At 38.6% G+C, this 15,728-nt stretch overlaps 1 protein-coding gene across 4 annotated transcripts in view; it reads right to left on the bottom strand.

Annotated features, from left to right (window-relative positions):
- Positions 1 to 15,728, bottom strand: part of NCOA2 (nuclear receptor coactivator 2) — a 290,146-nt gene that overhangs the window by 98,069 nt on the left and 176,349 nt on the right. The window lies entirely within an intron of this gene.

Raw genomic sequence — 15,728 nt, 5'->3', positions numbered from 1 at the left:
CGTAAGCTGGGATGCTCAGTCTTACTACACTCTTTCCTTCCGACCTCAACTCCAACCCAAGTAGGCAGAGGAGTTAGGGTTGTTTTTTTTTTAGGAGTCACATGTTAAGTAAGAGGAAGAAACACTGTAGCAGCTGAGGGAGGCTGCACCAATTGCACATTGTAGTCTCGGGTCACACGGGAGGGACAATATCTAAAAGCTAAAGCCTGATCTTCCTGCCACCGGGAGCAATGTAACAGTCCCAAGGTCCCACGATGTCGTCACAATTTTGGGCTGATAATAAGTATAATCTGTATTTAGTTACTGATCATGTAGCATTTACTATGTACCAAGAAAAACCAGACTGTGAGAACCAAGTAGAGCAGAGAAGTAAATGGCCAGCATTCATGTCCAAGGCCACCACTTGGTGAGACCTTAAGAAGCTGTCTCTCCTGCCTCAATGACCACTTCTGTCAAATGAGGGTAGTGAGTAGCACAGGGCCAGTGAGAGGACTAGCAAATGGCAGAACTGGGATCAACATATAGGCTGACACACTCCTGCTCCTCACTGAAATGTATGGCAAAGGGTCTCTCATCAAATAAGGCATTCTTCCTCTAATCACAGTCACAGGTCAGGTGAGGGAAGCAGCGAGACCTGGACTGCATGAGCTTCCTCACTGGACTCTCCCCCTCACCTGAACACCATTCATTCACCTGGTCTGCCTGCCAGCCGGCCGGCCATGTTAGACCAGGCTTATCGCTACAAGGAGCATGAGGAGGAATGTCACTCTCAAGAAGAAAACAAGGAGAGGGGAAGATAAATTCTTATATAGAAAACCTAAGTTAAGAGTCGGTGAAGGTGTTATACAATGGTATGCACTCCTCTGCACTGTGACATTCAGGAAAGAACATTGTACCTGCTGGTGTGCAGAAGGCACATGCATTACAAAGAGGGCAGGGGAGCCGGCTGCTGCTGGAGGCATCAAAGCCCAGAGGGCAGAGCACAAGCCTGGACTGGACACCAGGCCCTTCCCAGCCGATATGCTACAAACACTCGTTTTCTAGATTTTTCTTGGAACCACAATTACCAGGGTTTCAATCATGAGCATGTAAAAAAAGTTATACTTATCCAACCTAAGAAAGCTTTTGACAGCAACAAAAAAAATTCCAGGGACTTTTCACCCTGGAAGTAGCCATCTGCAAATCATAGGAATTTAAGTAAAATTTTATCATGAAACTATAACCCCTCAGTATATAACAAAGTGCCCCATATAGTAGGTATTATGTGATAGGTTTGTTGATAAAAATGGCTATTGCCCCCACCAAAGTCTCGCCATGTATCTTAAGAAGTATAGTACTATCAGAAAAATCAGGAAGCTTTTCAATAGACAATTAAAATAAGTGACTGTTTTACTTATGTTGTATGTTTTCAGTTTGGGGATTTAACATTAGCATTGGTATCATCTACCTTTAAATTCTCCCAACATAGATACCAACAGCTGTACCTCTGCATGGAGGGAGGGATGGCACTGATGTGCTTCAACAACGGGACTGTAAGATATGAAGTGAAGCAAGAAGCTAACGTTTTCTGGTCTGTGTGTAGTAAAAGCATTTCAGCAGACTGCTTATATTTTATTTGTATCTTCTGAAGGGTGGATCACAAACCACTATATTCGTAGCTGTAAAACATCATTAGTTTCCTTTGGAAGCGCCAAGTTTTCCTTTTTTTATATGATACCTTAAATACATTCCCTCAAAAATCTCAAAATTTCAGCTTTATAAACATGCCTGCTTCATTTTTTTTCTGTGTCTGCCCCACAGGTCCCCTTTCTGAGCTATTTTCCTGGACTGTGTATGCCCAGAACCAGTTGCCAACCAGCCTCTAAACCACCAAAGGGAAAAAAAACAAGAGGGGGGCAGTCTGTAGCTACTGGCCAAGGACAGGCGGATGCACCCTGCCAGCCACAGCCATCAGGTTGGGGATACCAGCTGCTCCCCAACACTGCTCCTCAACAAAGTGAGAAAACCGACAGGCTCTCTGGCAGAATAAAAAGGAAAGGGAGTGAGTTCAGGGTTGGAGCAGGGAAAGGAGGAGAGCAAGGTGGCAGCAGGCCGCGGCCAGCTCCTGCGCTGTCTCTTGCTTGCCACGGGGCCAAAAGTAATTGTGCTCCTGAAGCAGAATGTACGGCCTGTTCTTCGGTGGACAAACCAAACGACGAACAGCGAACCTCATTCACGAGGTGCTCAAACAGAACTGCACTGCTCTGATCGAGATGACTGACTGATATTTTTCACGCCCTGTGTGTGTGAACTCCGCTGGCAGTAATGTCAGTGTTTCCCACCAGATTGTGTGGATGGGGGCTAGGTGAGTTAATTTTTTTTTCCCACTCCAGTAACACAGATGAAAACCAGAAATAGGTTGACAGGGTAATAGATCACCTAGGTAGACAGACCTATGGCTTCTAATGTGCAGGTGCACACAGAAAAGTCATCTAAAATAAAAAAAACTGTATGGATGGGTGCGTTCCAATACATTTTTGTAGATTAAAGTGAAGTAATACTTTCCAACAAAAAGGCAGGAGGTAAAAAAGGACTGAAGGGTGGCATTGAAGGTTTAGAAATTTCATTTTGTAAGCAGACCTAAACTAAGAGTTTCTTAAAATTTCTGCACTCACAGAAAATTAAAATCCTTGAGCATTTCACTCTCAATTCTGAAACTGTTCAATGTAAATCAGAAAAACTGAAAATGACACAAGTAAACTCTTGGGTCGTAACTGATGGTAATTACAGTCATCGAGAACAGTTTCTCCCAGATGTTGGCGAGTTGTGAAAGGACAAGACTGGAAGATTCCATTTGTCCCTTCTTGTTATCTACAACAAAAGTCCTGCTTTCACTGCGACAGCATGCCCCCCCCCCCCCGCTGCCCCCAGACCTTAAAGAGTTACAACATAAGAATAGCAGGGTTTTTTTTTTTTTTTTAAAGTAACAATATTCTGGGAGGGGTGAACAATGCCAGTTAAATCCTTAGTATAATGACAGAAAAGGAAAATAAAATGTTAAACTTCAAAACACACACGCACACAAAGTAGTCTACTCGAATGGAATCCGTCACTGTAACCTATAAGCTAACCAAGCTGCTGCTTACAATACAGCCATTAAAGCCAGAGAATCCTCCAGAATTGATGTGAACGATAATGTGGATATTATCTGTTATCAGTGCTGGCCATCTTCCAAACAAGGCCTATAAAACCGACAGATTTATCATATGCTGAACAAATTCAATAAAAGAATAAGGACAATAATGTTGCTGAAATGCAAACATAACAAGCAGTCAAACATCAGGTCATTATTGCTAGTTCTAAGAAATATTTTTACAAAGTTAGGCCCTCTCTGAAATTCCTTACTTCGAGCTGAAATTTATAATGACACACAAAGTGCTGTTGAAACAACGTCTCTTATCAACACCTACTAGAGGAGGAGCTGCCTGATAAATCGTTCGGTTTTTGGTACGAGACCAGAAAGGCCTCTACGGCTTCCAAGGCCTTCCGGGCACTCCCTGCCCTCTCCTTACAAGAGACAGTACATGGCGTTGTGGTGTCCTCTGAAGTCTGATTCTTCACAGACTTTGTAGGACTAAGAAATGCTCCAGTAATATTAGAAGTGAACGTAAATCTCTGCTTAGACGCGTTCCCATCCCTATTCCATGAAATTCGTTATGAAAGGATACTCTCTCAGAGCCCTCTGCGGCTCAGAAGCCCACAGTTAAAGACACACTATTTCTTTATCAGAAGTGAAAACATTCCTTCATTCTAAACTCGAAACAGTTTCTCCCTCAAAGTCTACTGTGTTACACAAGGGATCCCTTCATGTTACAAAAGCAAATTTTCTAGGCCAGACCCTGATAAGTATGAGAAAACACAGTAGTATCTAATGCTTAAATACACAATATCTACTTTTAGGATAGAGAGGCCTGAGAAAGGTAGAAAACAGAGTGGGCCAACCTTGAAAGTCAGTAACATGATGCAGCAGCAGAGACATCAAATTGACAGGGAAGGGAAATATTCTTCCCAAACACTGTCCACTGGACAAAATTACCCAAAGCAAACGTTATTTTGGCAAGACATCAGCTTTTGGCAAAAGTAAAATTAATATTCTCTGTAGTAAATATGCACATTATGCAAGAATTTACTGTTGATTCATACAATCAAGCAAACCAGGAAGCACCACATGTGCAAATACAACATGAGTAGACAGACCTATGAGGATTTACTCAATGCCAGGATGACAGCATGCAGAAAAAAAAAGAAAATCAAACATTTTCTTTCCATTGGCCAAACAAGGCATGCATTTCACACTGTGACAGAATATGCTATACAATATTTCAAAAATAAATTTTAGCTAATAAAATAGTATATTATTTCCCCAAGTATCGTCACTTTTTACTGGATTATAAGAACACTTTAACTTCATCTTTACAGAACACTAGATTGCTTCTTGCTTTTTAGAACAACAAAGTTTTAATTTACCTCACATATCACAGTCTCTACAGATTCAGACTCACTAACCTGCACATTGATTCAGTGACAGCGTTGGGAAAGTTCTGGGACTCCCTTCATGTAAATCCAGAATAAAAGGCATTTTTACTCAGAAAACTCTGCAGTTTAATTTCACTTTTGAGCTACTTACTGTATGTGTATACCTGGCTTTTTCCAATTACATGCAATAAGCCAAGTAGTATTCTCACATACTACTATTTTGAGAATATGGTTTTTCAATGATACATCAGTAACAGCTTACTGTTGAAAGAGGATTAAAGAAAATAATATATCCTACAACTACACCCACTCTGCTCTGAGTGAAATGGCTTCAGCGCCTACTTCTCTAAGCCACTCTTACTCCTCGAGACAGTAGTAAGTGTATAAACAAATGTTTACACTAAAAGTTCCTTCCTTTTCAATACGTACCACTCTTAGACTTGCTTTTGTATAATGGCTTTAAAGTGGTGTATTAGACAGTGACTCAAAGACATACTCCATTTTCTGACTGAAAGCCAATAATACTCATGAATTTTTTAGCTGGAAGACACTTCAAGATGCCACCGGGAAGACTGTAATAAACACATTAGGCTGCAAATGGGCAGCAGTCGCTCTGGAACACATGCTGCAATAGTCAAGTAAATGCTAAATTCATGCTCACTGGCTACACAAATATTTTGTTGTAACATTTCCATCATTTACATCTCTCTTAAAGAAGGAAACTTCTCAAGTCTTCTTTTACAGAACTCAGTGCAGAATACTTAAGTAGTAGGGAGCTGATGTAAACTATCATTACCAGCTGGGGGGAATGTCTGGCCTGACATATCAGGGACACAAGATGGTTTCTACTTTCTGAATTCTCACCAGCTCTGTTCCTTAATATAGCCGCTCACTGGGCTGCTTATATATCCATCTACGTCAGCGGTGCTGATACGGTCGGAAATGGCAAGACTAGGTTTTACTAAGGCCTCAAATGAGAAAACCTCTAGGGAAGAAGCTGCATTCCTTGCATAACGTAAACATTTCCCTCCCCATCAAACTGTGTGTACTTAGTCCCTATTAGTATTTGGGAAACCAGTTTTCACTGCCAGCTTGGTATTCTGGAAAGAAGTCATCACACTAAGAATTACAATGTACAACTGTACTTGTGTTTGAGATTCATAGGTTGTCCAGGTTAAAATTAAATTATCTTTCATTATTATGAAACATTCTAAACTTCTTTAAGAGGTTAAAGAAAACTTTGTCTATGAGGAAAACTTACTGAAATGGCAAAGGCAAGACAGTCTATATTTGCATATAAGTATTTCTATTATTTTAGTTGTAAGAGGTTTTTAAATAAATAAATGAGTGTCCTCTGCCATGTGCTGCTGTTTGTTTATGCTAACATTTATTGAGTACTGTACTTATGAGCTAAGCACTTTGCATATATTTTCTTGCTTAAAAACCCACATTTTAATGTTTCGTATGTGCGTACCATGCTAACACACACACACTCACATCTCTTACAGATTATCTAATCTCTCTGACCTATTTCCATAAGTAATTTGCCCATATCACACAGCTAGAAAAATGACAGGTCAGATTTAAAGTCAGGTGTAATCATAATAGCTATCACTTACTGAGTGCTAACCGTCTTGGAAGACATTCTCTATACACTTTACACATATGAACTGCTTTAGGTCTTGCAACAACCTATGATTCTCACCATTTCACAGATGAGGAAACTGAGGTACAGGAGAGATAAAGTAATCTGACCAAGGCCACACAGTTAGGAAATTTTAGAGCTCACAAGAGAATACAATCAATTGTTCAATTCTTAACCATTGCAACATTAAGCACTGAGAAGCCTATACCTTCTTTAAATTAATGTTTAAATATAGCTGGTATACAGTATTACATTAGTTTCAGGTGTACAATATAGTAACTCAACATTATATACCTTACACCTCACTGAGTCTAGTGATCCCGTCACTGGGCAGACTTATCAAGGTATTATTGAATATATTCCCCTTGAAGGGTGTGTGTGTGTGTGTGTGTGTGTGTGTGTGTAATGGATTTCAAAGGCGGGGTGGAGAGAAACACCAATTTGTTGTCCCACTTATTTATGCATTCTTTGGGTGCATCTTGTAGGTGCCCTGACCAGAGATCAAACCTGCAACCTTGGGTGACACTCTAACCAGCTAAGCACTCAGCCAGGGCCTAAAGCAGTATATTTTAGTTCAATTTTATGAACAATAAATACATTAATTTCAACACAATTTCCTTTTTGCTAAAAATGTAGCAGCATCAATGTAAAATACAAAACACTTCTTTCCGTAAAAAATGCACATACGTTAGAACCATTCATCTATCAGGTCAGTAAATAATACACGGGCAACACTGCAGACACAGGAGACACGGCCTTCACAAAAGACAGAAGTCCCCGTTCTCCTGAAGCTCACGTTCTAGTGCACAAAGGAAACCATGCCTCAGCTTATAAACAGTCATTTCCTGAAGAAAAATAAAGTATTATTGTTATTACTGAATTATCATTACGCTATTGAAATAACAAAACCAGCTAGGAATTGTCTCTAGTGTGCTAAGAATTCTGAATTCCATTCAAAACAGTAAAAGCATTTTCCCCAATAGAATCAGAAGTAGTAATTGGTTAATTTCAAAAGCGATTTATCAAGAGTTCTAGAAAATGATACCTATTACTTTAATCATTTCACTTTAACTTTATTTTTTAAAAGACTTCATTTATTTATTTTTTTAGAAAGAGGGGAAAGGAGGGAGAAGGAGAAACAGTGTGTGGTTGCCTCTGGAACACCCCCTACTGGGGACCTGGCCTGCAACCCAGGTATGTCCCCTGACTGGGAATCAAACCAGTGACCCTTTGCTTCACAGTCCAGAGCTCAATCCACTGAGCTGCACCAGCCAGGGCTCACTTTAACATAAAAATGTACATGAGTATCAGTGTCCATTGAAGCTTCACATTGTCTTTCTTGCATAAACTTTATCTGTCATTAAGGCATTGTCTACTTTGGCCAATTTTTATTTAAAATAGAACTAGACACTTAAATTCTTATAAGAGCTTCCGAAGTAATGATTTTTATTGTTTTCCCAATCTTAGATAGATCTGCTGCATATAATTATTTGGGAGCAATTTTTGTCCCTTTGACTGAGCTTTTTAAAGCATTTTACCTTAGCTTTTAAAGAAACATCATGTGTGTTTTCAAACTCATACTTAATCAGTTATACAATATTTAATTAAATTATGCAATTACAATAACAGGTGTAACTGGCATAAACCAGTTTGGATGAGAAGCTGGCTCTTGGTAAGCACGCAAAGCCACCTGTGGAGCAGAAGTGTGGGGTGTCCTGCAGTGGCCCACCAGCTCAGGGCAGTAAACAGCAGCATCGGTCCTGTGATTGACAGGGTGGAATGTGGGCAGGTGGTTGTTCCAGTCTATCAGTCCCAATGGAGGCTGATAAGAAAAGCAGGATTTACACAGAACTAACCTGGTGGCAGAGATCATTCAATCATTCACCAAATATTAAATATCAATTAGGTACCCTGCATGGTTCTAGGTATTGAGGGATACAGCAATGAACAAAAGAGATTAACTCTTTTGTCTGTGACTTTTATATTCTGAAGAGAAAGGAGAAACAGTAAAACAAACAAACATTTATTATCTCAGGTAGTGGTGAATGCTGTAAAGAAAAATAAGGTATGCATAGAATAGTAGATGGGGGTGAGGGATACTATTTTAAATAGGTGATCAGGAAAGTTCTTTTTTAATAGAGTGACATCTGAGCAGAGATCTAACAGAACTCTCAGGATTCATAATAGAGTTTCTTTATTCTGCAACCATTTAAATAAAATTCATGAAAAGCTATACAATGTAGTGACTAAGAGCACATCCTCCAGTATGAACTTTGGTTTGGAATCCCAGGAATATCACATATTGGTTGTGTTAATTATGTTAATTAGTCTCTTTGGACCTAAGTTTTTTCATCTGTAAAACTGTAGAAATAATAATACATACCTTTCTAAGTTTGTTGAGCGTATGAAATCTAAGGGGTATAGAACACAGACTGATACCTATCTGGGGCTTATTTAATAAATGTCAGACACTATTGTATGTTGAGTTTAATAGCATGTAAATGTTTGTGGAATAATGTAAGCTGAACACAGTTGGAGAGGAAAATTAATTTATTGGAAGAAATCAGAAGAAAATTCACCAAAACATCAGCAGTTAAATTTTTTAAATGATCACTATGAATGTAATTTAACTTTTGTATGTTCCAAATTTCCTTTCATTAACACATCATACTGTTGTGCATTTACAAAGAGAAAGAAAGGAAGGAGGAGGGGAGAGGAGGCAGGGAGGAGGGAAGGGGCAGGGGGGGAGGGACAGAGGAAGGCAGGCTGGACTGGTCGTTTTGGACTCAGTATTACATCCTCTTTTCCCTAACTTTAGGAAACTTCTCATGTTTTTTTCCCTATTGATGTGACTCTTTTAAAGCAAGAGAAAAAAAAAAACCAACTATGTAAAGCACAAATACCTTCCAGCAAAGGTTAGTAAAATTGCTCTCCTTCCTTAGGAAAACCTCATCCTTCAAGTTCAGCTGAAAAGCCATCGTCTTTATGAAGGCTTCCAAGATTCCACTAAGAGGAAGTAAAGGTTCCCTTCTACTTGATCCCCAGCCACGGTACATAAAATTAAAATAACACTTCTTTCTCCTGTATCCTGAGGGCACCCACAGCCCTCATGAGCCAGCCTCGCTCAGGCCCTAGACTAGCACACACCGGTGTCTGCCCCTCCAGTTTCCGGGGGCCCGAGATGAGGCTTAAGACACTCATTTCCCCCCTCCCTTTTCTTATTCATGCTTATTTAACTCCGAACTTTCTTATGAGTTCTTTACTCCTACACAAACAGAAAAACAAAGTAGGGGCAAAACTTTTAAGTGTGTCCCAGGGAAAAAGTGTAAGACCCAAATTAAATGCTTGTGGTTCGAGAAGAAATAAGGGATATATTATAGCCCCTTTTGGAAATGTAAATTCTGTTTCCTTACTAGGGTAAAACCTGTATGACAAGTATTTTTCTGAAATACTCCTTTTAAAAAAATGTCCTTTCTCTGTTCTTTGCCACTCTTCTACAGAAGTGGAAAATGAGCAAGAAGGAAAACTTGGTTTGGTGGGAGACCTCTAATTCGTTTTTTTCTACAAACTTTCTTTTGGTCAGATTATTACAATAACTCCAAGCAGTATTTGCTCTGAGGCGATGTTTGCCATTAAAAATTTTTAAAAGGCAGCTCTGGATCAACAAAGGCCCCCTCCCCTGCCCACCCCACCACCAAATCTAATTTGGTCTTATAAAAATAAGCCAACTTAACTATTTTTATTTGCAAATAACACGTACCTACAGAATGATTTACTGAGAATTACTCAAATTTAGAAAGCTATTTTAAGATTTTGAAAGAATTTAAAAATTATCTTGCTATCTGAAAATATGAGCTACAACACTTTCTCAAAAGTTGCATTTCAGTAATTATCAAAATTAACCTTCCCAACTGTAGTTTATGAGAGATATTTCAGTTTAAGTCTCAAACTTTGGACACACAAACAGCTTTAAGTAGTACAATCATGCTGCTATTACTGTGGTTGTACAAAGGAGCCCAGTGCTCCAGTTTCGGGATTGGAGGCCAGGACTAGATTTGATGAACTCTGTGAAGCGCAGAGTTGCCCCAGAGAGCTGTAAATGGAGGGCTGTCTCCCCTTTTACAGTTCCAGGTGGAGGGCTGCTGGATTTTTGTGGAACTAAAATATAACAACTCAAAAATGGTAGCTTCTAACTAGCCCTTGGGTAGTTAATACAAACTAAAGCCCAAATGAGCTTAAAACACATTATAAATAATTGAATGAAGGAAATAAGGGTGGTCAAGAACAGGTAATGAAAAGACTGAAACAAACTCCTTCTATTGTAGAATGTGCCGTTCTCTACCTTTTAAAAAATTTATCCTAAAACATGTTTATATTGAGAGCGTACAGATAGCTGTTTTGGAAAAACTACACCTATGGATAAAAATCTGGAAGCCTGCTGGCACCTCATTTAACAACAACAGGTAAGTAATAAGCATGAAATAAAACTTTAAAGAAATTAAGATAATTGCTTGACATCTCAGAAACAGCTAACTATATTCCTTTTGTCTGGTACTGAAATCGAAAGGATACGAACTCATTAAGCTGAACCATGAACCCTGGTTCCAACTGGGCCAGATGATGTGAAGAAAACTAAGCTAGCGATCAGCGATATCACAACACATACATGCTCATAACACAGGAGTGTGATTTCTTTAGTTTGGTGTTTTGTTTTTAAGCCAATGTTTCAAAACCTAGAGGAATGACTACTACTTAGAGCAAAAACACCCTTTAGCCCTGGAAAATTAAGTTTTATAAGGTTAAGTTACTAATTGGGTCTCCTTTTGGTATTAAAAATATATCCTAAATTAGAGGGTTTTAATTTTAAATTGATTTGCATTTCTTTCCTTCTGATGTTTAACTGCATCAATAATCACCGAGGACCCACTAAGGATGAAGTACTGTGTTCAATGGACATTGCAATACAATCACTGCATAAGAAACTTGTTGAGAGAAATGAAAGATTTAGGAGGAGAAACAAGTATGGAATTAACTGACAAAGAACACTGTATACATGAAAAACATAAAGGACTAATGAGGGGAAAATTACTTTTTATTGTGGGGAGCCTTGGCAAAGATTTTATATTCACCAGCCTTGGGTTTTAAAGAATGATTACAATTTTTTTGAACTTTTAAAATTTATAATCTTTATCATATACTCTTCCATTACCATTTAGTTCCCTTATTACCCGCCTTCCCCCAGCAATCACCACAGATTTTTTTTTTTAAAGATTTTATTTATTTATCTTTAGAGGGGAAGGGAAGGAGCGAGGGAGAGAAACATCAATGTATGGTTGCCTTTCATGCGTCCCCTGCTGGGAACTGGCCTGCAGGGAACCTGCCTGCAACCCCAGTGTGTGCCCTGACTGGGATCGAACCGCGATTGTCTGGTTCGCAGGCCCGCGCTCAATCCACTGAGCTACACCAGCCAGGGCTACCACAGATTTTTATGAATGCCAGAGTTGGGACTTAAAGAATGAGTGCAATTTTCACAGTGAAGCTGGGTGGTGGGTGAGATACTACCTGCAGGGCATGAATAAGGGAGTAGTTAATATAGAGCAAGGCTGGGCTGGGCTGGACTTGCTGGGTGAGGCTGCATGGACCTGTGACTTGACCCTGGGGAGCCTGGATCTTTCACTCCTCCTCCAGCCTCCTTTCCTCCCAGCTTGCTGTGAGGTCTCGGTGATGGTGCTGGATGCATCCCAGCTAAATCAGGCAGGCACAGAATTTTGCTCCTCATGGTGTTGTCTAGGTACACTCTAGCCCCAGCCAGGGTGACTGAATGAGAAATAAACCTTCTGCGATCTAATGCTTGCTGAGGTTTACAAAACACTTCCCTAAACTTAGTACTGAGAAATTTCCTTGCCCAATAAGTGACTTAAAATCAGACTAACTCAAGTTTAATTCTCTTCCTGACAGAGAAGGAGAGAGATAGGCAGAGTACATTTTATTCACCAAATTCATTTATTTATCATATATTTAAATAAGTATCTAATTTGTAGAGTCAGACAACAGAAAACCTTAAATGTTAGAGTCTGTAATATTTCCTGTTGATTTAATAAACCATGGGGATCATAAGGGAGCTCCCAAAAGACTGTCAGCTGCTCTCAACAGAATCATTTTGGGCTAGAAGGGATTGGAATGAAATATTCAAAGTGATGAAAAGCAAGGACCTACCATTAGGTAGGACAGATAGCAAACAAAGGCAGTGAGGAGGCAGAGTACATGTCCCACCCACTGACTCAGCTGTCCTTGAAATTCTATGTATCTTTCACATTATCTGGGAAAGAAAGCCTTTGAAACTGTGCTTTAATCCCAAGGCCTGAAAGGCCAGAAAGGGCCCACAGTGCCTAAAGGAAGAATCCCATTAATATCTTTGGGTACTCACACCCCATCCTGGAAAGCTAGTGCCAACTTTACCTGTCAGTCAATGTGTAACTTCTTCACCCACATCTCATTCCACCAACTATATAAGTCCTTGAACAAAGGACTTGAGGCTTGGCAGGCTAGGTGCTCTTGGCTCTGTGACACGCCCTCTAGCCATGTGCATACTTGCCACCCCGGCCTTTGGCTACCGTTACCCTGCTTCACCCTGAACCTATCTATGCTTTTCAGTCCCTCATCCCCACCTTAGCTAGGGCCCTTCTCTGCATGATAACAGATCACCAATAAACCTTGCTTGCTTGCTAACAGACTTGCTGATCTGTAATTCTTTATTATTACAATGGTGAGAAGAATTGAGTTTCTGGGAGTTTCTCCGATAACACTACAACCAAGACTACTTTATGTAGCAAGACTATCATCTAGAGCTGAAGGGCAGATAAAGGGCTTCTCAGGAAAGAAAAAACTAAAGGAGTATGTAATCACCAAGGCAGCATTATGAGAAATGTTAAGAACTTGCTTTAAGAAATACTGTAGAAGAGAAAAATAAAAAGGAACAGAGCTAAAAATGAATAAAATGGCAATAAATGCATACCCATCAATAATCATTTTATTGATAGGTGTGTGGCTTAAATGCTACAGTCAAAAGACACAGAGTAGCTGAATGGATAAGAAAGCAAGACCCACATATCCTGTTTTATAAGAGACCCACCTCAGAACTAAATATACACCAAGACTGAAAGTAAAGGGATGGAAAAAGATATTTGATGCAAATGGAAATTTAAACAAAAAAAGCTGGGTTAGTAATACCCTATCTGAAAAAAAAAACCCAGATTTTAAAATAAAGGCTATAGTACTCCTACTATAGGACAAAGGACACTCCATAATGATAAAAAGAGCAATCCAACAAGAGGATATAACTCATAAACACTTATGCATCCAATATAGGAACACCTAAATATGTAAAGCAAATCTTGGTGGGTATAAAGGGCCAGATTGACAGTAATACTTTTAGCACAAAATTTTTTTTTGTTTTTTTTCTCGATACCACAAAATTTTAACACCTTATTGGCATCAATGAATAGATCTTCCAAACAGAAAATCAACAATGAAACGGTGGCCTTAAATGACACACTAGATCAGATTAATTTAATCGATATCTTCAGAGCATTTCACCCATAAGCAGCAGCATACACATTCTTTTTAAGCACAAACAGAACATTCACTAGGACAGACCAAATGTTAGGACACAAGCCAAGTCTCAATAAATTTAAGAAGACTAAAGTCATATCAAGCATATTCTCTGACCATAACGGTGTGAAACTAGAAATCAACCACAGGGGGAAAAATGAAAAATACACAAAATCATGGAGACTAAATAACATGTTACTAAACAGTGAATGGGTTAACAATGAGATCAAGGATGAAATCAAAAGTTAACCTTTAAGCAAATGAAAATGAGAACCCAACCCAAACTCTGTGGGACACGTTGAAAGCAGTCCTAAGAAGGAAACTCATAGAATTATAGGCCTACTCATAGAACAAGAAAACCCTCAAATAAACAATCTAACTTAAAGGAATTGGAAAAAAAACAACAACAAAGTCCAAAGTCAGTAGAATGAAAGAAATAATAAAGATCAGAGGAGAAATAAACAAAGCCTAAAAAAATAATTCAAAAAATAAATAGAACCAAGAGCTGATTCTTTGAAAAGATAAACAATATTGAGAAATCTCTAACCAGACTCATTGAGGAAAAAAAGAAAGAGAAACCAATGAATTCAATTAGAAATGAAAGAGAAGTAACAACTGACAGAAGAAAATACAAAGGATTTCAAGTAAGTATTATATACAACAATATATCAACAAATTGAACAATCTGGAATAAATGCACAAATTCCCAAAAACATGCAGTCTGAATCAGGAAGACTCAGAGAACCTGAAGAGACAAATTATAACTCGTAAAATTACAGCAACAATAAAAAAACTCCCAACTATTTAAATAAAAGCCCTGGACCAGATGGCTTCACAGGTGAATTCTACCAACTCCTCAAAGAATTAACATTTATTCTACTCCAAAAAAATTCAAGGAGGAAAAACTCCCAAATTTATCATGTGAAGCCAGCATTATCTTAATTCCAAAATCAGATAATGAAATTACCAAGAAAGAAAATAACAGGCCAATATCCCTGATGAACATAGATGCTAAAATCTTCCACAGATTATTAGCAAACCAGATCCAGCAACATGATCAAGTGGGATATATTCCAGGGATGCAAGGTTGGTACAATATTCACAAATCAATAAATATGATACACTACATAAACAAAATGAAGGATAAAAACCACATGATCATATCAATAGATACAGAAAAGGCATTTGATAAAATCCAACACCCATTTATAATAAACCTCTTAATAAAGTGAGAAGAGAGGGAATATACCTCACTGTAATAAAAGCCATATACGACAAATCCATACTTAACATCATACTCAATGAAAAAACTAAAAGCATTTTCCTTAAGATTAAGAACAAGACAGGGATGTTTGTGCTCACCTCTCTTATTCAACATAGTGCCAGAATTCCTAGCCACAGCAATCAGACAAGAAAAAGCATTAAGACATCTGAATGGGAAAGAAATAAGTAAAATTGTCATTATTCTCAGATGACGTTACTGTATACAGAAAACCATCAAGTGGATTGAGTGCGGGCCTGTGAACCAAAGAATCGCTGTTCGATTCCCAGTCAGAGCATATGCCTGGGTTGTAGGCCAGTTCCCAGCAGGGGATGCACGAGAGGCAACCATGTGTTGATATTTCTTTCCCTCTCTCCTTCCTTTCCCCTTATAGATAAATAAAATCTTAAAAAATAAAAAATAAAATACAATTTTATTATTTTTTTAAAAAGAGAAGGAGAGCTACTACTCCACCAAAAAGCTACTAGAGTTAATAAATCAATTTGGCAAAGTAGCAGAACGCAAAATTAACATTCAGAAATTGGTGGCATTTCTCTACACCAATAATGAATTATCAGCAAGAGAAACTTAAAAAAAAAAAACCCTTTTACTACTGCAACAACAACAAAATAGTGTACTAGGAATAAATGTAACCAAAGAGTTAAAAGACTTGTACTTAAAAAACTATAAGACATT

The sequence above is a fragment of the Artibeus jamaicensis genome, unplaced genomic scaffold (assembly GCF_021234435.1).
Source record: "Artibeus jamaicensis isolate MK-2021 breed Jamaican fruit bat unplaced genomic scaffold, CSHL_Jam_final scaffold_916, whole genome shotgun sequence".
Classification (NCBI taxonomy): domain Eukaryota; kingdom Metazoa; phylum Chordata; class Mammalia; order Chiroptera; family Phyllostomidae; genus Artibeus; species Artibeus jamaicensis.
This window is presented reverse-complemented; position numbering and strand designations above follow the sequence as displayed.